Here is a 25,633-nt window from a genome sequence, read left to right on the forward strand (position 1 = left end):
GATCCATGGTCTTTAGTTTCTTTAATGCGTCCACCTTTACTTCTGGCAACCTTGACGTCGAAAGTTTCTTTAAAACAACGGAGAAAATAATACACGTTCCTCCGAGACACTTTGATAAAGGAACCATTAACAAACAATTAAAAAACCCCGAATTCGTTTGTCTTAAAAATAAACCCATAAAAGAGTCTCTTTCTCCAATTTCTTGGGCCCGTTTAAGTTGATTGAGAGGCACGATCAATACTATAAATTGGTCTTTGGATCAAGAACTAACAATGTCTCGATGGATAGACTTCGACCTGCATTAGGAGTTCCAAGTATCCTTCCAGCGTCTCCGACTATAAGATGCACAAGATCTACAACTGGATAATGATCTATTTGTTTATTTATCAATGTTTTTATGATGCAGTTTATTGTGTATTACTAACTAGACGATCTCTTTACTCACTCTGTCATCTAGGGGGATTAGTGAAGGAGTTTGTTTTGTTTAGATGATATTAATTATTCATCATTGTACCTTGTATATGTTTTCTAGTTTTTTCCTTTATATTTTAATATGATTTTTACTCAGTTAGAATAAAGATATTTAAATCTTAACATATCACCAGGCAAAATTATGAAACTTAAACCTGTTACTAATAACTCAGTTTTAGGAAGAATAGATTGAACGACTGAAAACAGAGAAGATAAATTGTGCAGTATTCTTTCTGCAACATAATTTAGCTTGCAGTTAGATGAGTCAATTTTACTAGTAAATAAATATTTTACTTTTTGCTTATGTTTGTATTTGTCAATGATGAAAAATTGTCTCAAAAAATGATATTTACAAGAAATCTTATAATAAAAGTTAAAGGAGAGTCGGTATTTGAATTCATTTATAATTTTTTCCAAGACAAAAACATCCCACTAGCTAACACTCTTGCGGTGCAATAGATGATACACCATACATAATATGACGTTATCGTTGCTTCAACAGTGTATTGAAACAGTGCTTTGTCTTATCCACAGGCAGGATTTGGTAGCATAAAAATCTTTGTGGTGGACTTCACGAATCGATTAATAGTGTTATCACAGCAGTAAATAAAAACATTCCCTCAATTCCAGACTGTTTTGACAGCTTGGCATTGATAAAAATGAAGATTTTCAACGTTTATTACTAAACACAGAAGTTACACGACTATCAAAGGGAAACTTCTTGAAACTTTTTTATTCTTGGTTCCACTCTAAAATAGGGCTTTGTGATGATCTAAAAAAAACATACATTCAGAATGGCATTCCTTATTGGCAGATATATGCACTAAATTTAATTAAACTAATTTACAGTTGTAGGGAAATTATAGAAATGATTTCTAAATTAAATCTGTTATCTCTATCTCCTTATCTAATTGTAAGTGATTCAAATGAAATTAAGCCCGCCTTGTACTTTACTAATTTCCAAGCGGCTGTGAATTGGATAAAGAAAATAACATATCAGATTATCTCCTTCAAGTGTATTGTGCTCTCCTGGAATAGTATCAAGATTAAATAAAGATATCAGGATCTTTTACAGCTAATTGTACCAGATCACATCTAATTCAGTAAAGCACTAACACTTTTTCTTCTTTCGACAATGAACCATTACAGTATAATAGCCGAATGAATGTAACTGGTGTCATGTAAAGCTAATTCATCAAATCAAATCCAATAATTCCTCTGACAGAAAATTAATATAAACTTACATGAATATATATTGTACAAACTCTAATAATTCTCAAATCCTACTTGGAAATCCATTAAAACATTAATGATCGATTGAGTCGATATCTCTCTGCCCATACTTTAATAATATATTCAATGTTATTTCATTTTTATTAAAAGGTTACAATAAATGATTTAGACTATCCGCTATCGCTGTCCCCAATTTTGAGAAAGAATGAGACAGGTGGACATTTGACCTCTGACCTCTATACAGTATTATGAAATAAAGTGAAAATATACTTTATTGCTTTTTCAACATCATGTGTGGAAGAACGGGCCTTCCGTGTAATTTTTTTTGCTTTTTTTAAAAATCAAATGAACAAGTTTTGAATTCCGAAGGTATGGATCTACGTTTGCTTTTTCGTAAGTTTAAGTCTGATATGGAGATACTTATGTTACTATCCCTACATCAAATACACTCATTCCATTATTTTCATTTTCGAAGAAAAACTTAATGTGTTGATGGGAAGGGGCCACTTTTCTGGGATAGTTTGGGGAACAATTATTAACTACATAAAAAAATAAGAAAATGGTATTTTAGTTGGGAAAATTCGTCCACAAAAAAAAACAAAAAAGCGATTTATCTTCCAATGTAATATCCAAACACGAAGAAAATGGTAGTGTCCCTACTAAGAACTGATGTTTGAGTCTGTTGATGGGAAGGGGCCACTTTTCTGAAATAGTTTGAGGAACAATTATTAACTACATAAAAAAATAAGAAAATGGTATTTTAGTTGGGAAAATTCGTTTACAAAAAAACAAAAAAACGATTTATCTTCCGATATAATCTCCAAACACGAAGAAAATGGGGGTGTCCTTACTAAGAACTGATGTTTGAATCTTTTTAGAGTGGCCAGCTTCATGTGAGGAAACTCATCAGGAGAGAGCAACAGATACAGCATAGAAAAAAAAGATTCTAGCTTATCTTGAAACATAATTTAAATTGTCCTTTCTTGCAATCTTTAAAATTATTCTTTTACTCTCAAATTTTTTGATGCTATCGCATAAGAGGTAGAAACCGAAAAATTAATACAAATAGTGAAAATTCGCTTTTCTAATATGGTGAGATCTTTCCAGCTGTCTTAGTTGGACTCAGAGTAGAATTGAGGATCTACATTTGATTTAAACTGTCAGGTGTCCTTTTTTATTTATTTCTCTCCTTTGTCCTTTGGCACAGCTGGTTGTAGCTGATCTAATAAAACCTCGTGAGCATTATTCCTTCCCTACTCCAAAACGTTTCTCAAATTGTTGTGGTTTACATAAACTAATAACAAAATGATTTACTTTTTTTAATGTTAAACTTTTTATTAATTAGGGCTTGACTAGAAAAGACATAAATATATCAATCACAAATATAATTATAGTTTGTTGTAAATGATTTGAAATTAAAATTATTCAAAAGGTTTTTCCTCCTTGTTCTCATGAGTCAATTTTTTCCTTGTTGGTGCATATATATTGCCCATACTACTAAATAGACTTTCATTTTCAACTGCCCAACTCGTAGATGGTCTCCTACAATATAAGAAACTGGGTTTCATCAAAGAGAAATGGAATTATGTCGTCTTTCCTAGGGCGACAATTTTATCTTTCCACCCTCTAGTAAAGGTTTCATCTCATTGGATCGTTAATCAGTTCTCTATCGATAACTGAAGTCACTTAGGTTTTCATTCTCGATGAGTCTCAAGGTATCCCAGTGAGACAAAAGTCCACTTTCCAGTTTTAGACCATATTCACGAATGACCTTGGTTATATCATCTCGTGTAGTTTCTGAATCCAGTAAGGAAACATTGAGCTTCCAGAAAGATATCCAGGTTGAGAGGGGGGCGCTGAAATGATGCTAAACTGAGCAGTGATCTGAGATGTACTTTGGAAGCACGCTTCGTTCGTTTAGAAAGTTTGCAACTCGCCCTTATTACATTGCCAGTCCTCTTTTTTCCATTAAAATCCATTTTTGGGGGGATGTCATCGCATCTGAGACCGAAATCTTGAAAATTATAATCTGATATTATTTGTTCCATTCTGAAGCACTCTTTTTATATTATGAACCAATAACCTTCTGCGTCACAATTTGGCTTTGGGTTACATTTAAGTCACACGATAATAATAATTTCTTTCTGTCCAAAGGACCAACTCCTATGACCAATTTTGAGAACCAATTTTTAGAATCATGGTTTGGGCAATAAACTGCAAACAATGTTGTTTGGTTGCGAAAGAAATCCAAATCGACGACAACGTAATTACCTACCGTGTCAGTCTCTCTTTCAATTGGGTTTAAATGACCATGGATTATAACTATTACTCCACGTGAAGGGTGAGTTGATTTTCTATTAGTCTTTTAATAGAAAAGGACATTTGTCTTTAGGAGAAAATGGACAAACTTGTTTATATCCTGCAATCTTTAAATCAACCTGAATAATAATATCTGTTAAAAACAATGCATTGATGTAATTAAATACCCTGGAGGCCCTGCTAGATGAGGAAATTGAGTTTATATTGAAAGATACAAGAGTTGTCATAATTATAGTGGAAGTTTAAAGTTTGCAAAAAGAGAAAAAAAAGAAATTGCTCTTCAGAGTTTATGAGGATACGCAAGTTTTATCTGGAACCTGAAACAATCTTCCAATAAAAAAAAAAGACTTGGAAATCCAAACCAACGAAAAAAATCATGTCAGATAATTTTCAATTATTGTATTTAAACTTTTTTTTGTAATTCTAATTTGAATACTTTTCAGGTCTCCCTCTTTTTTTTAGATTGGCTTTCCACCTGTGGATGCATTAAGGTCTCAGTCACAGTACAAGGTTTAATTTGATAATTTTGTGGTTCCTGGTGTAGTTGAAAGGACTGCTTGATGGAGAATGGCTTCCGAAGACCGATTTGGAATATTATTATATGATTTCAGCGCATGATGTTTTTCAAGGCTTCCTTTATTTGCATCTGACATCACACACCCAATCGCCTTCACTTTCTTAGTGAACAGATCTAGTGTCTTACCCGCTTCGGCATTTGCCACCCAGCCAACCGTCTTCAGGGCCTTCACTCTGAAAGATTTCGTTGAGTGTAATTCTATTGATCTTTTTAAGCCTCTTATGTCGAATTTGAAAGCATTTTCCGACAATTCACTTTCATAATGACACGGAAAACTAAGACTTTTGATTTTACAAAGAATATTGATTGGCTTTTTCATACCAGTAAGATCCCGGCTAAGACACATTTCGGAAATTACATGAGATAGGTCATACACGGGGATGCCCAGCTTATGAATAGCAATTTCCGCTACGTCCTGAATTCTTTTTCAGATAGCACTGAACCATCTGCTTTCTCAGTTACGAATAAAAAACTCCCATTTACTGTATTTAAAAACAGTAATCTTATTCTCTGATTTCTCTTTAAGGGTGACGTCATCATTATCATCCATTCGGTTATAGGAAGATGAATGGTTACATGAGGTATCTTTTTTCCATCAATCCGGGTACCTTGGTTCACATCATCGTTGGTTAGAGTGTGCTTATCAGCCTCATAGTTAGCCTCCAAAACCTTTTTATTTTGGGTATTCAGAGGGGGGGGGAATTGAACCCCCTTACCAAAGGACCTGCTCAAAACGACAAGTGGATTTTCCTTAACTCTCTTCTCGGCTTGTAAAAAACTTAAGAAATTGCAAAAAACAATGCAAATTTAATATTACATTATTTTCTAATTAGTTGATTTAAGTTCATTCGATCACTTGAATATGTTAATATTAACAAGGAGTAAATCTATAAATTTAAATTATAGCAATCTTTAAATAATTATTCAATATAAAAAAATTACATATTCTTCTTTCATATTGTATATTCCTCAAAATCGTGCAAGTGTATAGATAGTGTTGTGTCGATCCTTATTTAAGACTAAATAATGCAGTCCGGTCCAGTTCAGTCATACATAAAACTGATAAATTTTGGTCCTTGATGACTTCACTCAACTTCATTTATTCTATTTGTAAATCAGTTCTAGTACGGGGAGTCCAAAGCACCGTTCCTAAGACTGAGCTGGACTGGTCTGAATAATTAAGGACTGACGACGCAACACTATATATAGACATAGTGCTCTCTGAAGGCAACTGATTTGTTTCCCTTTTATTTATGTTGTTTATTATATATCTGTCTACTCTTTCAATTGAATCCTTTAATGTTGTCCAACTTTTCTTGTCCCTTATCGATCGAAAAAAACAAAAAAAAATCTAGACATTTTAGGTGGATTTTTTTGACTTTGATTAAATATGAGTATATACATATTAAGGAGGGTTTTTCACGTCATTCGGACAACTTAATGATAGGAAGCTCTCCTTGATTACCCAAAACGTCTTGGCGAGAGGTCATGCTATCAAGCAACGAGGTGAATAACATCGGGAATACCTTAAATTGGGACCCTACAAGTTGGGTAATATTTTTCTGTCGACATTGAGGATCAAAAGTGTCAGGAGATCTTTTTCTGGAAAACTCCAGGAGAATACTCCGAGATATTTAATAAAAGACGTCTAGAACAGTTAGGTATATCCCCCGGTCGTCCTATTATAAATAATGTGGTTTGGCTATTAATTAGCTACATGGTCCTTATTTACAAATAATAAGACCTCGGACCTCCAGAAAAAATATTGTACTTTTTGTAATATCGAAATAGAGTCCTCTCGTAATCTATTCTATAGTTGTTCTAGGGTGGTCCCTCCCCCCTTCGTAAGGCAGCAGAGGATTAGTGATCAGCGCTTTTGGAGTAATGATCTCGGGAGCGAACCCGGCGTTGGAAGAAAATATGAGGTTGGAGTGGATCATAACAGATTAATTTATGAACATAAACAGAAAAGTAGCTGTCCCACATGACTCATAATAAAATCATTAGAAAATCATATGAACATAATTTTATCTTCTTTGATGAATTCGCTTGTTTTTATTAACTGACTAATCTTATATTATTTGTGTTACAAATAATTACAGGTAAAGTACTTACCTGTAATTTCTTTCTCATTTATTTTATTTTATATATTTCACATAAGAGTTTTTGAAGTTTAGAATTTAATGTTGTATTACATTATTAGCGTTTTTTCCTCTTTTAACTTAATAAAACATGTTTTATGCTTACTTTATAATTGTTAATTTATTATAACTGTTCTTAATCAAATATCAAAACAAATAGAACTTAATATATATATATATATATTTGGGTAATATTAACTGTATTTAGGTGAAACTATTACATATGATGTTTAAAAGTATATTGAAGTATGTCTTTTGTTAATGTCTATTTTGAAGATAGTAATCAAATTTATAAGACATTCAAAATTTAAAAAAGATGAGTTTCTGGGATTATTTGTTAGGGAATTGGGAAATACGGGTAATTGAACTTTGGGCTTGGGTAGAAAAAATAACCGAAAGCTATTCCTAATATACAGTTACATTAAATTAAATAACTGGTGATGTACCGATACTAAATTTGTAGCTGATTTCAGTTACAATTCCATTCGTTATTATTTATTAAGGGACTGCATAAACAAATAACCAAATTGGTTCCTTTTAGTATTGTTTAACTTTTTATTAATTACGAATACGGAAAAATACATAAATTTATCAAAAATCCTTTTTTATTAATAAATAGAAAGTTAAAAGAGATAATTACTCTCCTTCCTCAAGAGTAAATTAATTTCTGTTTGGTTTATAATTAGGGAGTTTAACGCCCCACCCTGCTTTGTTAGATATTTTAAGTCAGTTTCCACAACCCTCAGCCCCTTCTCTAATTTCAACTCCCTCACAAACACGTAATTCTTGAAAAAAGAAAAAAATGAATGTTTAGAGTTGCTTGTCATAGTACTAAAATATTCTCATTGAAAATACTTAATGTGGGCAAACTAAAATTTATTCGAATTTAAAAATATTTCATACAGTCTGTTTTTATTATAGGTAAAACATTTTTATTTATTTTTTGCTGGGGGTCTCACGCACCCTCATGCTTGTATAAAGTAAATTTAAAGGCAAATTTCAATTGAAAAAATATTTGTGTTACAACTTGAAGGAAACAATTTTTGAAACGACACTTTATTTTTAATAGAAATACTTTAAATATTCAATTATGTTCAAATCTTAACAATTATCTCTTTAAAAAAAAGAGAGATTTGGTGATTTAAATAGGTTTTGTTTGAAGGTGGGAAAATGGTATGATAATTTATATTTTGGAAGTACAAAGATGAAACCTTTTTTTAGTTAAACACATTATTGAGGTTTGAGTATCATAATAAGTAAATTTCTTCGAAATAAATTACACGCATGAAAGATGTGGTAATCCACCTTAAATGATAAAGTTTGATTTGGCTATAAAGTTTGATTTGGCTAGGAATAAACCATTAAAAAAATAATGTCCCCATAAAGAAACAAGAAGTGTTTTTTTATTATTAAATAACGTTTTTAGAGTATATCTAGAATTAAGAGTCTTATTTTCCAGTGAAATAAATATATATATGAAAAGAAAAAAGCTCATAATAACTGATAAAAAATATTCCACCTCTAAAAAAATAAAACATTTATTAAGTTATCTTGAATACAACTCTTACAAAATTTGTCAAATAGAACAAAAATCAAGTTAATGTATTATAACCGGACGTTATGTTTCTTGTATATTTTTTTATACTGCCCACCTCTTGAAATTTGGTACTTGACTATTTAGAAGTGCAAGGATTGTAAAAATGAAGTCAAAAGAAGAATATTACAACCTCAATTTTGTTTTTGTTTTAAATCAATAATACATTAGCTAGTACATAATCAAGAATTAACAAAATTTTCCAACTCTTATGAAATAAAACGGTAGTAAAATGTTTTACATATATAGAGCCAAAAATCCGGTTGGCTTTTCATCATAGCTCGCAGGGTAGGATCTCAAATTTAGATTACTTTTCTCAGGGAATTTGATTAACTTTACGTACGTGCTAATATCTTAAACTTGTTTTATGATTTAAATAGACATTAAAAAGACATTTTACAATCATTCATAATATTTATTAGAAGCTGAAAATTTCAAAAAATCTGACAAAGTTATATCACTGGTTTATAAAGCTGATTATAATTTTAGACAGTTTGTTAATTCTTTTTGGAAACTTGGATTTTGTCATCCTGTCGCTCTTTTTGGGACTGTTACCATAGTGGTGTCGCTAGAATAACACTAATTAATTTACCTATATGAGATAGGTAACATTTGGGAATGCCTATTTATCATGCTATAATTTTAAATTGAATTGAAACATTCAATCATATATATTAAATATCATTTTTCGGCAAAATAGTCCTTCAGCAAAATGCTGCTTCGGCAAATTGTCCTTTTGTCAAATTTTCCATCGTCGACATTTTTTTTGCCCAATAGTTCACTCACGATTCTTTTCAAGTTTGCTAAGAAGACAATTTATATGTCAAAAAAAACTATTTTTCTCTTCAAAACAATAGACAATATAGTAACTTGAAGATTTAAAAATATATAGGATTACAAAAATAGCTCAATTATTTTTTTGTGAGAAACATATACAATAACACTTATTTCTTATGATTTTTTTTTTCAAAATCAGTTAAACAAAATTTAGAAGTTAAATCAAGATACGACATTATTTTGCCCTTTTTTAAAAAGTTAATCCGATGATACATCAAAAAGGAAAAATATGTTTTATTTTTAAATATTTTCGATTAATATCAGGGGTTTTTGAAATTAGACAATGCAAATCATATATTAAATAGTTTTTTTCATACATGCATTTCTAACGGTCAATTTTGAGGTAACCGCGGTTTCAATTGTTTATAGAGGACATTTTGAAATATGGATTTATATATATATATCCGAAAAATTTAAGGATAATGTATGTGACAATTTATTTCCCTAAATTATTTGTCTTATGTGAAATCAATTACTCAAACTAACAACTTTCAGCTACACCCACTGCCTCCAACCTGGCCCTAAACCTGATACAGGCCTTGATGAAGAGCTCTTTGCCCATGTTGCGCACTGCCTCCAGTATGAAAGCCCACAATAAGTCGAATGGGTTCAGATCCTACGAGCTAAGAGGCTATATTTTATTTCTATTAAGGTCTTAAAAATGTTGTTTTTTACAGAATAAATCTGATTCCATGTAATTGATTTGGACAAACTGCACTAATCTAAAATTGTAACATCACACCGGATCTATTAACATCAACTTAAGGTCTCTAGCATCCTTATCTATGGGGTTATTTACATCATTGGGCCGGCACGGCCGGCACAGAGTCACACAATAATGGTAGTACGGTGTTCTTATTCGGAAGACATCTTAGGGATTTTGTATTTATTTCATTTACAGCATTGTCAGTTAAATCTTATAAATACACTTTCATAAACATAGATCTTAGGATTACCAAGATATTAAAGTTGAAAATTCTCCTGAATTAAAAATTTCTACCCTGTATTTAGAGTTTCTTATTTCCAAGGAAATTGCCTTTGTCCAGGATTCCGTAATATATACTGTGAAATTTAAATATTTTCTTTTATACTTTAAAAATAAATTTTAAACTATAATATAGCCCCTATATACTTAGTTATTATGTTCTTTTTTTTACATATTCAGAAATAGTGTGTGGGTTGTTTTTTTAGAGCCCGTGGGTCCCACTTTTTAGAATTTTGCAGCCCAATCTGACCCACAATAAGAAATAATTGAATAGTCATAGCTAATGTTTTGTGTATTATAAATAATTTTGTGCATAACTTTCCGGGAGTTTTTCGTAGATGTAAAACTCCAATAAATTGCTACAAAACGGGATCCCATAGTATAATACCTAAATCGTGTACGTACATATTGTATCATGTATAAGCAAATTGTACAAGTTGAAATATAAAAAATGAGTGGAATAATTTGAAATTAAGAACTGTGATGACTTTTAATGAAGATAATGAAAAAATGAAGATTCCATGAATTCTCGACTTATTAGTGATGTAATTTTTAATTTAAAAAAAAAAAATGACAATTACTGATATTGTGGCACATAGTAAAGATCGAATGCCCGTAGTCATATTATGTATATTAATAAACAAAAATTTGAATGTATGCAACCCATAAAGTCATTTTTGAAAATAATAAAGTTATTATGTCCATTCCGGTCTTAGGACCGTCCCTATTGGTCTTTGGAACTTTCCCTAAAAATACCAATGATTTATTAAGACCAATAAGATACATAATAAAGGAATATATTATATATTAACAGCATTCCTCATTTCTTGCAAAAAGTATTTCTGTTTTCATTATAAGACATAATAATAATCCGAACATATTAAATTTTTACTTAGTTATATAAATTATTTTAATATGCAGGAAAAATAATGTTTTAAAAAAGAAAATACACTCTCAATCACATCGCGAGGGATCAATTATACCTTCTTCAAGGACCGAGACAAGACTAGTTCATAATAAGTGCATAATTTTAATAAATAAAAATGAAATGATATAATAATCAATCCAAGATCGTATAACGCCCTTATACTGCAAGTCACGTTTCAAGTCTTTTGCTCACAAGTCTAAGTCTAATCCACGTCCTTGAACATTTTATCGAGTCCTTTGTGTTTTTTTAAGCTCATTTAAAGGTCATAATTATAATATGGGGTCCTTAGCATTAAGGCTTTTCTGTAGTTTAGTATAAAAAAGCTATCGAGTTCAAGTCTGGTCTCTAGCATTTGATTGTGAGATCTAGTTGAGTTGTAGGTCTTCAAAACTTCCAAAATGTTAATTGTTGGTAATTAAAATGACTGATGATACAATAATTAAATCAATCATATTGAGATATGATAAATAATTGTCATATTTTTAAAGGTATTAATAATATATTAAAATGTTTTATTAAATTATTGTACAGTTCTGATCGTTTTTTTTTTTAAATTTGTTTTTAGGTCAAATACATATACAAAAAATGAGATTTATTTTTAATAAATAAAGGGATCCTCTTAATTTCTTAAGATTATCCCTCTTACCTATAAATTGACTTTTGACGCTTTCAAACACAAAATATATTTTCTATAATATAATTTCTATGTATTGAGAGAATTTTGTGTAAAAAAATATTTTATGACGTTGTTTATCAATTACGGAATAAATATGAACTAAACTTCTTCCATTTTTCTCTTGACTTCTCCGCTCCCCTCTAGTAGTTCCCCGAATTTTATTTTCTCCTTTTCTCAAAAACTTCATTATTAAACTGAAGCCCTTACGCACTCATTAAGCACGAATAATTTCTCCCTTTTTATAATTATTATTGCACTTCACAACATAAATTCTTTTCGAAAAATAAACAATATACTAAAAAAGGATAATATTAATAAACAAAAGGAATTAGAAAGGCGTGCTAAATCGGTTATGAGCACTTCAGTGAACCCACCTTTACTCCTTATTTTCCTGATATAATTTTTATATCTATATAGATTTAACTATAGTGAGTCTTGACAATTATACGTTGTTCAATCATATCTTATTCTAATAATTGCAATTTGCATATTAAATTAAGGACCTTTCATTACTAACTTTATAGATATAGGGTAGAAATTTTAAATCCCAAACAAGTTTAGATCTCAATATCTTGGCAGCCCAGATATATATTTTTATGAAAGTGTACTCCTTAGATTTAACCAACAAACTTGTATTAGTAAAAATATCAAATCCCGCGAATATGGACGCCATGCGGCGATTATTGTGTGTCTTCGTACCGGACACACGCCCAAGGACGCAAATAAATCCATACATAGTTTAAATGGATGTTAATATATCCAGCTGCTTAAATTTTAAATTGGTTGGTTCAAATCGTGTAATTGGATTTATTCCGGAAAAACCAACATTTTTAAGACCTTCATGTTTTAGGCAAAAATGTGTACTCCAGGCTCACCGGATCCGAACCTCTTGGACTACTATATGCGGGGCGTTTTGGAGAGAGAGTCAAATAAACGTATACATGTCACTCTTGACTCCTTCCAGGCTTCTTTTGTCAAGGTAGTGACCAACATGGACAAAGAGTTTCTCATCAAGACCTTTGCCAGATTTAGGGCCAGGTTAGAGTCTGTGGTTGAAGCTCCATGTGATTGCTTTGAGTAATTGAATTCCCTATGAACCCCCCCCATGTAAGATCAATGTAAGAATTGCTTAATTAATTTTTGGCAATAAATTGTAATTTACATTAAACTTTCTACATTTAAAATCCCTACTCTCTATAACGAATCTCGATTTTTTCCTTTTAAACTGAATAAAGGGGATATAAATTTTGAACAGTTTTGTAAAATATTAAGAGGTAGCTCAACGGCTCTAAAGTTTTGAAATTTTACGATTTTTTTTATAAAAGTCAAAGAGTTTTGACCTGAATATCATCTAAGCACTTCGTGTTACAATAAAAGCTTTAGTACAAGAAATTTAGCTAAATAGATTTTCAATAGAAAATATTTAATAGTACGTATAAGAAAATATATCCATATTAATAATTTATGTATACCACTTTATAAGGAATTGTAAATTTTTTTACTCGAAATAGAATAAACAGATTATGTTTGATAAATTTGAACTTTTTCCGAATTTTTACTGACCTCTTTTCGGAAAAAAGTATTTTCAAACTAAATCAATTTACTAAATCGTAATTGAGCATTAATATATACTCATTTGAAAGATGTTAACCTTATTCTGACCTTTACTTGATACAAAAAGTCGTGATATCCAAATTTTAATCAATAAGTAAAGTAATTAAACCTTATTTTATTTAATCTGAATCAACATTTCTGGGCATTATTATTTAGTTTAAATTTTTCATGACAGAAAATACTTCTTAACACGACTCTAAATAATTTTTTTAAACTGGTAATTATATTTTTTGATGATTTGCATCCACGACGTGAAAAATTTATGTCACTTGGTGCTATAAACCACGGCCAAGGGCCATCAAATGTTTTATACTGACTAAAACTTTAGATTTTTTAATCTCAATTAAAATTGATAGAGATAGAGGACTGAGGATTGCGTAATATTTGAGGGTTTATAGTGAAAGTATATTTTTAAGCTGAATGTGTGCTCCTTAAGCCTTAAGTACATCTAATAATTGAATTTAATAAAATTTCTCTGAAAATTCAGGAAAAAAAAATTGAAGGACTTATCGTACTTGTCCGAGGAACTTGTTAGATTAGTTTTATTTGAAACTGCATTAAGTTCAGAATCAAAAAGGCTTATAGTAAAGATGATGCTAAATTTGAGAAATGAAACTCAAGAGGGGATGTTTATTGCTCTCAATGAATTATAGTACAACTACTTGGAAGATTTCGCAGGGAAAAAAAATAACAAAAGAACCTGTTTCAAAGTCTCTACCTCCAGGATAAATTTCTAGAGACAGACTTAGGGAATATTTAAGATGACTACAGACAAGCTTTTGATACTATCATTCATTTAAAAGTTATTAATGATCTTGCTGAGCATAGAGTTGGTCTGATTAAAGAATATAGTGCTCTACTAACATCTGATGAATCGCAGTTCCAATTCCTCTTGCAAGTGGTTGAAGATAATTTTGATGCTTATATGTCCTTGATTAAAGGAAAAATACAATTGTAAAATTTTAATTTAAAAACATATGTGCAATAGAACTTAAAAATAACTTTATTACGTTAAATTGGAAATTATATTAGGGAATATTTAAAAGTTTTAACAGTACAAAAAAGAAAAAAATATTCTCTTGACGATGTGATATTTTTTATCCTTACCTCATAATAAAATTGTTCTAAAATGATCATTTATAACTAAAACTAGCCTATAATAGCTTTTAATTACGACTAATACAAGGGTTTTGGATATATGAGATGAATTTAGGTTAAAAATGTATTTCTTTTATTGAAAAAGGTCACTAAAAGGTCAAATTTAAGGTAATTTAATATGTTCTGTATACTTCAAGAAAAAAGTTAATCAATGATTTGGGAAACATAAATTGTAAATATGGATATAAGTTCTTTTACGAGCCGACAGATGGACATATACCAAAAATTGCAAGTTATCCTTATTCTTTTTGAGCAATTACAACCAAACGCTAGTAGAAATACTAAAAAAATATTTTCGATTGCAAACTTATTTAGCCAAATTTGCTTGTTTTATAAAATTTGTTGTAATACAAAGTGCTTAAAAAATTAAAAATTTCACGGATACTACGGAGCTCTTGGGCTGCCTCTAAATATTTTTCAAACCCGTTCAAAATTTATGTACGATAATTTTTGCCTAAATAAAAATGGAAGCCCTCAGAGCCTAACATTTTACAAATTTAAAAAATAAGCTATTGTAGAAGTATAAAAATGTATATTTAACACTATATATCCAAAATCATAATCTATTTGGGTAACTCTATAACGCTATACATATTACATTTGTTTTGAAATGATTCATTTGAGCAGTTTGACATTTTTTTGGCTCAAAACTATAAGAATGTAATTGAAGATATATAATTAATGAATTATTAAGAAAAAAAAGAAAAATGTGAAATTTTTACTTATTACCACAGGTCTATAAAAGTATCTCCTAAAAAGTTGGAACACTTTTAATTACAGGGAGTTAAATTTAGCGTTACTTGGAACAAATGTGTTTGCGAGAAAACTAAGGCCCCGTTCACACGGCAAAGTTTTTTGACAGAAAACTCAAACATATTTTTCCGTTTGGAGCTCAAATCCTTGGGAAGAAAGGGTTTTGTTTCACCTAAGACGATATTTTTAGAAAACATCTTCTGCATAGAGTCGAAGAATCCCGGGGACAGTGTACATGGGGAATTTTTTCTATACGATCGGGACTTATCTGACCCAGCCACGAGATAACAAGAGCCTCATAGCAAATGGGCTGAAAATTCCTGTGCTTCACACATAGATGGGGTTATTTTTTAATTTACCTTATTTTCCATTAGTTTCAATCTTCAGAAGACAACTGTCAAAAGTTTATGACAATATATTTTTTAGTTTGGGATTTATAGTGGTAAGTGCTTCTTTTGTTATTTCCAAAACAATGGCTCAAAAACAATTTTAAGTTTTATTTTAAAGTGCTTCTTCTGGGATAAAATACAATTTAAACTAAGCAATGGATTCGCTTTATTGTGATAGGGACTCTCCAAGCGAATATAAAAAAAAAACCTATTTTGAACGATAGAAAACATTTTTTCTTATTTAAATCCGGGACTTTTCAGCCCCTCTGTTATACAGAAAATCAAGATTAAAGACATTTAACAATAAATAAATTATTAAAAGTTCAACTCTACACCCAATTTTTATTCTTCTAAAGTGTTACTTGCTTATTTAAGAATATACATTTACATTCTCAACCGGCATAGTTAAAGCCAATCAATAAAGTTTTTTTTTTTGTGTGTGACCAATTAAGACGAAATCTTTTTTTGCAGCATCGGTTTAATAAGGAATTTTGAAAAAAAAAATTATAGTGGTCTCAGACCGTTATAGGATTTCCAAACCAAAAACTTGTTTGAGTCTAAAACTTTATAAAATGAATACAACATCGTTTTTCAAACGTTGACGTGTGATTGGAACCTATATTTATCGTTACTTAGAATACTTTTAATTGCAGAATAAATTTATAAAAATATATAATGTGCTTTGCACTCTGTGGATTAATCAAAATAAATCATAGTTAAGAAAAGTGTGCACTGCAGATTATTTTATTACTTCAAGGGGAAATTATTAACGTTGTGACACAGTTCGAAACTGATTGTTTTCAGTTTAGTCTAAATTGATTTTATCTACAGCGATTACAAGTGATTTTTTGACCAATACCGCTGTTTCAGATTGCGGACTAAAGTATAGTTGTTTTCAAATTTGTAGAACGATATTTTTGTTTTTACTACGTGGACCAATTTTTTCTGCATTCCAGGTAGACGAGTTTTATAGCTACAAACCATTTAAAACTTCCTATGAACTAACAAATTCACTTAATAATACAAAAAAAACGATAGCTTTTCTATGAAAGTAAATCGATGTGATTAGAAAAGCCCCTTTTTTTTACCGTCCGTTGAGATCATCCCGGAGAGAATATCCTCCCTGACAAAAAGTTATAAAAACTATCTTTTTTTCGAGGTTTTTAATAATACAAGAAATACGATAGCTTTTCAAAAGTAAATCGATGTGATTAGAATAGTATTTCAAATTGCCAGAGATACACAAGCAAGAAAAAGTTAGAAAAAAAAAAAAACTTTTTCGTCATTTTCATCAATATTTATGATTTTAACAATATTTTTTACTTAGTTCCGATGACAATTTGTATGAAAAAAATAGATATATAAAATATTTTTAATTGTTTTTTTTTGTAAAAATCGGCTGTTTTGGCCAGGTTTAATTTCAAATTTAATGTTTCTCTCTGGCAAGTATGAGAAATTGATAGTTAATTCCTTCAGAATGGTTATCATTAAACCCTGAAGACGCATGTAATTCCTTATGGACAGAGATTCATTAGAAAGAAGTTTGTTTTTGAACCAGACAACGAACCAAAACATACATCCAATCACTGCAAAACTTAATGGAAAAGAAAGAATCCCTCACATCTCATCTATTTTGCAATGGTCAGCTCAATCTCCTGATTTTAAACCAATAGAGCTATTGTGGAAACATCTAGAAAGAAAAGTTCAGAAAAATTGCCCACAAGTAAGAATGGGCTGTGAAACATTTTGAAGAATGCTTGGAATGAGATCCCACATGCATATATTCAAAAACTAACATCAATAATGCCAAAAGTCTGTAAAGCAGTTCTTGTACCAAAGGGATGATTTTTTGATGAAACTAAAATTTAAACAAAAATACTTTGATTTTTTTACAAATAAATGTGTATAATCATATTGAAACTTAATTTTTCTTCATTTTAATGGCCTAATTAGTGTTTTACCTGATGATAAAGTCATTGGTACTTAGAAAATCAGTGTAATTCCATTTTTTTTTCAAACATTTTCCTGCTTGTGTAAGCTGTAATTATCCAAAACAATTTCTATTTAAGACAGAACATCTCTACTGATATCTATCTCGGATTCTACAGCCATAAATCAAGAATGCCTTTTTAATTAGTTTTCATATGAGCTTTGTAGTAATAAATCTATATACATCAAACCTGAATTAAGCAATCAGACAATGAAAAGTAAAAAAGCGACCGCATAGTATATTTTACCTTTTAAACCAGGTTTCCTTTTTTTTCACAATTATATATTTGAAAAAAGGATATGCGTACTTAGTGCAGTGACATGCAGTTAGACCAGGTTTGATTGAATTTCAATATGAATCTTGCCGCAAAAAATTACCTTGACTTTTTATTTTTTTTTTATTTTTTTATTAAGGTCTTAATTTTACAATATATAATATTAAAAAAATAAAAATAATAAACATCATAATAAATTGGGAAATTACATTTAGTAAAAATATAAATAAACATTGTAGTTTAAAATTAGTTCCCAAAAACAAAGACCACTTTAGTTACACTAAAAATCTATACAATAAATAAGATTAACAAAAATCCCAACAACAAATAAAAACACAATATAACCAAAAAAGTCATAAATCTAAAACTAAGTATCTAGGATTTGCCTATTTTTATGTCTATTAAATATCTTGATAATGTGATTTAAAATTTTTATGTATTTAATTGAGTTCTCCGGAAAATACCGAATAATATCCAGCGCTAAATCGAACGTCAATGTATCGTTCTTGGGTATTTTCAATTCAAAAGCCAAGTATCGTGACGCAGCCGCAATAAGTATGCCTCTTAACTCCCTTCCATCTGTTGGTTCCTTCAATGTCAACTTTTTTGCAATATAAGCCTTAGAGTTAAGTAAGCCAAACCCGATTGCTTTAGCCTTCTTCGAAGGAACTAACTTATTTTTGGAAGCCCAAAAGAATTATGGCCGAGATATGGTTTGGTGCGGTGTTTATATGACCTTCCAAGTTCCATTCAACAAAATTCCTCAATAACAGCAAAAAAGGACACTCAGCAAAAGCATGAATAACAGAATTAAACATCTTGCCACAGTCTTTACAATAATCGTTAAAAATTATACAGCCCGTAGCCACTTGAAATTGGGCAGTGAATTTCCTACCATCGGCAATTCCTTTAGTCGAATTCATTATATGACTTGTCCAATCGTCCTTCAAACTAAGAATACGGAGATATTTTCCACAAACCGTGATGGCTTCAGTTGATACTTTTTTAAACGAACCCATTTTCATAGGCCAAGGAGTCAGCATACATTGTGTTGCTGCTGTCCTTTGCAAAGTAAAAAAACTTCCCTTTCGAGAAAATATTATCACATTTTACATCATGAATTGAAATTACGTTATTATCCAACGCTTCCCTTTCCATGCTTATTGGGTTTTCATGTTAAAGAAATACCTCTTTCCCCTGTTCTTATGTATTACGTCTATTGTCGAGTTCGAGTCAAAAACCACATCGTTTAACCACAAAATTCTATGAGCTGCCCCAATAAAAGAAGAGAATTGGACCACTTGCGAATTTATCATTTTCGTTCCAAACAAAATCCACTTCCAAATCCTACTGAGGAAATACAAGACTTCCAACCAACATCTGGGTTCACAATTAAATTAAGAAAAATCTTCTTGTAAATTTTAGGCAAATAGTAGAAATCGTGGCAAGTCCACCTCCAATTTGTTCTTTGCTTCTTTTTAATGACGGAATGTATGTTTTATAAAATAACTTTTCAAGCCAACTTTTTTCCTCCTTAATCGAATGCTCTCCGATTATCGGAGACGAAGTAGCTTTATACAAGATCCATGGAATTACTTGTGTGTTATATAAGTCAATCCTTGTTTGTAAGTTAAAATTTCTCCATTCCCCTAATTTTTTATAGATCAAAATGATGAAGTCCAGTTTCTTAACGTTACTTGTCTGTCCCACTTAATCCCAAGAATTTCTAAAGTATTCTTATTGCGTAACCTTTGAAGATATCGAAGTCCACTTTGTGGTCCAATTGGTAGTATTAGATGAAGCCTAAATCTATTCTTGTTTTTCCATACTTATTTTACTCTTATTTATGAAGAGGAAACTAGGCTCTTAATGTCTTGCAGACAGATAATATCCGGATTTAAGGTCATTAGTCTTTTCATTAGAGCGTGTCTGACTTTACGCGATTTTCCTCCACGGATATTGAGAGAAATTAAGCGATTGATTCCTAAATTTTCTTTGAATTCACAAGTCTGGGAGGTGTATTTTTTTTTTTTTTTCAAAGTTACAATGCATAGTTGATAAAAATATGAATATTTGCAATTACAAAGTCGTCGGTACACAGAAAAGCATGTATCTCTATTGTTGACTGCATTTTATTTTTCAGGAGTGTTATTTTCTCTTGATTTTTTTTTCTAAAGAGTTTTCCCGAGGAGATAGTTGAAGCGAAGGATCTCTTCGCGTGCTTCTTTGTTATTAGAGGTTTCTTGGTTGGGACTTCTGGTTTCTTCCGTAGTACCATTTTCCAGTCGTCCCTGAGTGGAGTATTATTTGCTGTGTCCGTTTCAATCTTTTGGTCGGCATTAGGTGAGAAAGGTAAAGTAGAACTTTCAGTCCCTCTATGTGTGGCCTGTTGTTCAGTCGAGTAATCATTTTCTTTTTCTCCTTTTTGATTTTCATTCAGTGACAATCCTCCACCAGATAGTGGATGCACTTCTTCTTCTTTTTGGGCCTCGTCACTTTCGACCAGACGGGCGGCGTTCGTTTCCTCTCTTGTTTCGTCAATGTGTTCATCTTCTCTTTGGGCTTCATCATTTTCGACCAGACGGGCAGCGTTCGATTCCTCTCCTGTTATGTTAATGTCTTCTTCTTCCTCTAAAATATCACAATCCATTACACTTTCAATTCCTATCGGGAGACCAATCTCCCGTCTAAATTCGGTTTCATATTCTTTGAATGTTGTTTTATTAAGGGCAGAGCATTTACTTCTTATGTGACCATACTTTAGGCATTTGTAGCATTGTATTTGTTGGAATTTAGCGAGCAACTCTACTTTTTCCCCCTACAGGTACAATTGATGGTAGCGTCCTTGAGGTTTTATTTTAAACTTCAGTCTCCCTGAAAGAAATTTGTTGAATTTTGTAGTTAGCTCCTCTTCTTCTTTGCATTTGGGTACCAGACAATGTGGGACGGGTTCGATTTTTCCAACTAGAGTTCCAAATTTTTCCATAATTTCTTTCAAAATACTTAGGTTGGTTACTGATCCGTTTTTGATTACTACTTCGATTGGATCTTGAATTGCACGTAGTTTATTAAGGCCTCTTATAATAAAGAATATATCTTCCTCAATTTTAGTAGGTTCTTTAATGTGTTCAAATCTAGATATGACGTTTATCGTCTCTTTCAGTGTGATGATAATGAACCCTGCGCCACTCTTACAGTCGTTGATTCTTAATATTTCCTCTTCTTTTAAACGTAGTCCTACTAATATTTTCATGTATTGTCGAACATCTGGGGTAAACCCCTTAACAGTTATTCCTTTGATGTCCTTCCAGTCGATAACAATATTGTTCCAGGAAGGGCAAGTATTTATCGTTTTTAAACTGACGTTAGACTTATTTGTCGTGTATGAATAAGACCTTTTAACTTTTTTGTTATTGTTTTCCGTGTTCGCAAGACGGGTTACAACGTCTTTACTTGTTACTTCTCTTTCCATATTCTTTCTACTACTCGCTCCCTGCGCCGCATCCTCTGCCCCAGTTGCTTTATGTATTACTTCACTCAAGTCCTTCTCAGGAGGGCGATCCGTAGGTTTTGATTCCATTCAATTAAGAGAATTGATGTGCAGGAGATGATTAAACACAGGTAAATTTAATACAGAAAAGGAGAAGGAAAGAAGAAACACGCGTAAACAAGACCCTCTATGAAGGCGAGCTTGCCTTCTTTATGAATAATACAATATCCTATATCCTACTCCTATGCCTTAGGATCTTGACTTCGTAGGGCCCTGAATATAGTTTGTCTCGTATATGAAAGCAATTCACTATTGTACGATAATCTTACGTATCCAATGATGTGAGAAATCCTTTTCAATTCACTCCACGTCCAAGGAGTAAAGAAAAACACCTCTGCACTCCAGATTGTATTTATTAATCCTTTTTATATCATATTTAAATTTCTTTAATGATTTGTAAGAAAAAGGTAAATAAAAACCCTAGGGTCATTATCCATTCTACAGAAGAAACATCGCCAAACTAGGTATTAATACCAACTTGAGATACTTTGTTTTCACCGCTTTATTCTAAATAAAAACTATTTAAAAAAAACTCTAATAAAAATGTTTATATTAAAATTATTAACGAAAGTTATATAAATAATTACTGTTTTATTGTTTCAGATAGAAATTAAAGATAAATTATCAAGGTATAAATATAATAAAGTAACAATATATTCAGGGAAACTTGGTTTAAAGGCCATCTGTTTTAAGTGTATCATTGCACCATCAGGTCGCCATATCTAATTTTAAAATTGTTACAAAATAGGTTTAAGTGGTCACTTTCACTGAGGGATCACTTTTTTCGTTTTTCCTTTCCTTATTGTTTCAAACAGGTTTAACTGGTGTTAAGATGTAAAACATTTTATGTGTCTAATATTTCATTGGTGCAAAAATTTAAGTTTAAAAATATGCGAAATCATCCATACAAGTCATTTTTTTACATAGTTGCAGCTATCAAATAATTACGACGAATTAAAAAAATAGATAGTGTGCCTCAGTTGTAAGTGTTTGATTTTCCTTCAACAAGTGCCGAATGGGAGCTTAAACTTTCACTATAATTTGAACCTCGGGGACAAAAAAATTTCATACTTAAATGTAAATTATAGATAAAGTACCTAATACAAGCGTTATTTAATTAACTAACCTTATAGTGACTAGATACGAATTTGTTTTGTAAAAATTTGATATGTCTAATCCAAATAACCTCCAAGTAATTGAAAAAAAATTGGAATTGTTCAACTGTTCCTGGTCTTTTCTACGATATTATTATAAATAAATGATTATATTATGTATTATTCATTGTGAGGGTATTACAGCAAGTTTTCAATTTCCAAAACTTTTTAAATACATTGGGGGAAAAAAATGAATGTGTATACTTTAAAGAAATTGATTATTATAAGCACAAAAAAAGGTCATAACAATTTATTTTCAAATATATTCCGAGAAACATTTTTTTTTCGAAAGTCAATGACTTTATTCAAATAAAAACTAATATGATTTAGTAACACATAAAATTGATTTGAAAAGTTTATTATTGCTCTGCTTCTAAACAAAGAAATCTTTTGTTAGGTTAAGAATATAAATTTTCTTAGATATTTCAGGACAAACGGTATATTTTATATATAATTCAGATATGTGGTGAATTAACACAAAAACATTCTGAAAAGAAACTCCAACACATTAATACACATTTAGTTGGCAAAATTATGTTAATTTATTACAATTTACAAATCATACAATTTTCTGATGACATTTTTATAGTAAGATTACTTTTTAGTCTCAAAATAGGCCTGATTTTTTTTTACAGCGAGCTTTCTAAAAACAGGAAAAAGTCTTTGGAGGCCTGATCTGAAGAATACGATTAATGGTGAAGCAATTTGTAAACTAACCAAAGCATTTTTGCAATTTTTTCCAGTGATTTTTGACACGCTACATTGTCATAATTAAACAGGACATTTTTGTCTCCTTTAAATGGGGCCAATTTTTCCTGATTCCAGTAGTCAAACGCTCCAACAATGCTATGTAATAGCTTTTCGAGGTAAGCAATGAATATTATACAATGCACATCAGAGAATACTTAGGTCATAGCATTGCCAGCCGACTTTTGCGTCTTTCCACGCATTGGATTCCGTTTATCCCGCGTATCTCGATTGGAGTTTAGTGGTTGAGCCACGTTTTATTCATAGACCATATCGTCTATAATATTAGTTACTCCGAATCATGAACACGTTGTTACTTTTCATCGAATGTGAGATCGAGTGGCGCTTTGCACACAGCTTTAGCATCTCCCAATGTTCATGCACGATATACCTAACACGTTCCTTTGATATTTTTGGATATTCAGCTATGTCGAACAACTTCTCAATTATTTTATGGATTTTTTATCCTTTAATCGTTAACTGCCTCTCTCGGATGTTCACTGCGTGAATCGGTATATGTGTTGATGAGTAACTTTTTTAATATTCAAACTTCTATCAATATCAAAGTAAAGGGCAAAGAAAAATATTTAATATCTTATGAAACTCTAATTTACTGAATTCTAAAGAAAATAAAATATATACATGTTTATATTTTCCAAAGCTTTCTTTATTGAACTAAGAAAACATGGATGATATTAATGACATTATGTTAAAAGTTACTATTAAATGCAATGTACATTTATGGGGGTTCAAATAATTAGGTTTAAATAAATGCACAGATGTTCCATTGTTTTTAGATTAAAAATATTGTATCTGGTCAGCTGCATTGATGTAGATTAAATTAAAGATATGTTCGATTAAAAAAATAAATACTGTATCTGGTTATCTGCATTGATGTAGATTATTCTAAAGATATTAAAAAACTATCATATTGTGCCACTTAAATCTTAGAAACAGAGTGTTTTCGTATGATGCTAGCACCGTTGATGTCGGCCATCTTTGGTGCACAAAAAACCAAATTTTATGCAAATAAAAAACTTTTTTCATTATGATTTAGGAAAAGTGTAAACTATGGCCGTCTATTTAGATGCCAAAATGGGACTGATAAAAAAACATAAAATCATTCTCTTTAACGTTTAGTTTTATTAGATAGGCAAGATCGGTGATAGATGCAACACTGAATGGCTGTATCAATCCTCTTTTCTGGAACAAAAACATCTTCTGGGATAAATTTACATAACTATATAACATAATGAAGCAGATTATTATCATTAAAAATCAAAAAAAGGTGTCAACTTTTTTCGAGATATTGAAAAAAAAATGTTTTTTTTGGATAAAATCAGTTTTTTTATGATCATTATTTTTGTAATAATGGAGTCTGTTTTTTTATTATTGAATTACCTGTATCTCATATCATTTGAATGATTGATTTTTATACAAAATTTTAAGAAAATTCATTCATTGAGAAGAAATCTGAGATATTCGACAAAAAGTTTAAACTTTACTTTCCACGAGAATCATTACGACTCATAACTGGTAAGGAAAACTCAATTTTTAACCTTTTTGTGCCTGAATATTATAGGTCATTTAATTAATAATGAATAATAATTAATATACATGTAAAAAAATAAGTATATTATCTTTTGCGGATTTTGTACGTTTGCCCACTTATAAAGATTTTAAATGGATTTAGGTGCAAAGACTGACTAGGTTACTCAATAACCTTAATGTGTTTCTTCTATTTGAGTTACTCCTTTGTTGCCATGACCGTAAGTTTTCGGTTATTGCCGTGTTAGAAAATCCATTACTTGACCAATTATCAGTTATCCACCCTGAGGTAAGGAGGTTGTTGCCCAAGATTTTCCCGAGGATGGTCCATCCCCTCTTCGATGTGGTGAAGTCGTCCTTTCCCCTTACCAGAGAAACACTCCCAAACCTAATTTTTCCATCACCATACTTGACGGTAGGGAATGGTGTTCTTGGGGCTATACTCAGCATTTTATTTCCTCCGAACCCTTTTGTTCTATACATATAATCACATGTATCTTACTATTAAATACATCCACCATTAATATTATAGACCGTTCTTTTCTTTGTCAGTAAGAGAACTTAAAAAAATTAGCGGCAAGGGATCAAATACTTATTTTCTCTTCTGGAGTTTGTTTTTGAATTATTGTTATAATTTATAATGGTTTATACATATTATACTTAACAGAAACGGATTAACGTCAATGTCATAGTTT

At 30.8% G+C, this 25,633-nt stretch overlaps 1 protein-coding gene across 1 annotated transcript in view; it reads right to left on the minus strand.

The window, feature by feature from the left end:
- Positions 1-11,862, minus strand: part of LOC121120888 (pickpocket protein 28) — a 48,170-nt gene extending 36,308 nt beyond the window's left edge. The window contains exon 1 of the mRNA XM_040715787.2: positions 11,732-11,862. The gene's annotated coding sequence lies outside the window, so the exon portion shown is untranslated. The remainder of the gene's footprint in view (positions 1-11,731) is intronic.
- Positions 11,863-25,633: the final 13,771 nt, after the last annotated feature.

The sequence above is a fragment of the Lepeophtheirus salmonis genome, chromosome 6 (genome assembly GCF_016086655.4).
Source record: "Lepeophtheirus salmonis chromosome 6, UVic_Lsal_1.4, whole genome shotgun sequence".
Lineage (NCBI taxonomy): Eukaryota > Metazoa > Arthropoda > Copepoda > Siphonostomatoida > Caligidae > Lepeophtheirus > Lepeophtheirus salmonis.